Source organism: Triticum dicoccoides, chromosome 2B (assembly GCF_002162155.2).
Source record: "Triticum dicoccoides isolate Atlit2015 ecotype Zavitan chromosome 2B, WEW_v2.0, whole genome shotgun sequence".
NCBI classification, from domain to species: Eukaryota; Viridiplantae; Streptophyta; class Magnoliopsida; order Poales; family Poaceae; genus Triticum; species Triticum dicoccoides.
Genome location: NC_041383.1, coordinates 68853319 through 68854856, shown reverse-complemented (window position 1 = coordinate 68854856; position 1538 = coordinate 68853319). Strand labels below are relative to the sequence as shown.

The window sequence follows — 1538 nt, the reverse complement described above, 5'->3', positions numbered from 1 at the left end:
AGTTTGAACAGTGAACAATGAAGCAAATGTTTTCAGGTTGTAGAAGTAAGGAAATATTAGCGAGAATGATGGATTATTCCAAAGTACCACAAAGTTAAACTAAATACCTTTCAGATTGTGTGTTCATTTATTTTGAGAGTAAATTAGGACTAGTTTGGTGGCTGGCAGAAAGTTGCACTTTCAGATGTTGAGTGTGCATTTGAAAGTAAATTAGGATTAGTTTGGACAGCGGGTCTATTTCATAAGGAATTGCAGTGTGCAGCAGAGCTACTAGCTATGGTGGTGTACTTTAGCTCGCAAATGTGTGTTGTTGGTGCTTGGGGTGACTAGAGAGTTTGAGCGTATAGACTGAATATATTTCACCAAAGACCTGCTTACTGAATATATTCCAAGACAGTGTGGGTTGAGAGGTAAGAAAAACAACTTAGATCAAGTCCACCATAGATCTCTAAATGTGCATCACCAAATGTCCGTGGACACGTCCGGGCGTTCACGAACACCAAACAGGGAGCCGGCCATCCTACCGACGTCACCAAAAGACACTGTTTTTGCATTGATTTTTGAAAAACAGAACATAGCAAAAGGCCCTAAAAACAAGTAATAAAACATCTAAAAAACCTAAATCTACTCCTTGCTGGCGTCCGCCTGGCCGTTACCGTCGCCATCAGAGGTCTTCAGTTTTGTTTGTGCCACTCAAAATTCAGAAGAGAAATGAAGTGCTGCTTTTCAGGTAAAAGTGTACATGGGAGACGGTTGGCGGATGGACTTCAAGGAGACACACTTTACCAACATTCTCCTCCAGATTTGAATGAAATCAGGAAGAACCCAAAAGGCAATGGCCAAAGGAGCATCCATTGGCTGAAACAGGTCGGGATTGCCGGCGTTCCGGCAGACTCCCTGATGAAGAAACGGCAGATGAACAACCAGAGTTTAAATATAAAATATTCGTAGCTAAAAAGATTTGAATTTAGGGTGTTGTAGGGCTTTACCCTCGCCCGAAGGAGAGGGAGCCCTTCTAGAAATTCTCAGTGGCCCTCCACGGAGGGAGAGCCACAGAGGGGGTTTGGAAATAGTTTTCAACCAGCAATTGACGCGCCTCGGTATTACCTCACTAGCTGCGTCATTGCCCCAAGCGCAAAGATGCCTCTCAACGTGCGCGCCCCCCTCCCTATTATAGCCGCGGTCTAACACCCAGCCCCTCGTAGCTTAGCCGAGGTGGGACTAATAACGTTCTCAGTCGCCCAGTTTCTCTCACGTCGGTTCAGCATCGAGCAGGCTTTTTCTTTCTCACGCTGCCGGCCGGCCGGTCGGTGAGGCCCATCCATGTGGCCCAGCGTATACAACACATTCTCTATCTCTGAGCCCAAGACTCACACACGATTCTTCATCTATCTTTTCTAAAAATAAAAAAGAAAGATTCTCTATCTATGTGAAGAAGGCGCGATTCAAAATTTGGAACCTTTTCCTTTTCCTGTGCGTTGCAAAGTTTGAAAGGTTTGAAGGCACACGATGCTTTGGGCGGTGGCTTCAGTGTTCGA

The 1538-nt window shown here is 45.3% G+C and overlaps 1 pseudogene; it reads right to left on the bottom strand.

Moving 5' to 3' along the window:
• Positions 1–981: 981 nt before the first annotated feature.
• Positions 982–1142, bottom strand: LOC119266143 (annotated as a pseudogene).
• Between the last annotated feature and the right edge of the window lie 396 nt (positions 1143–1538).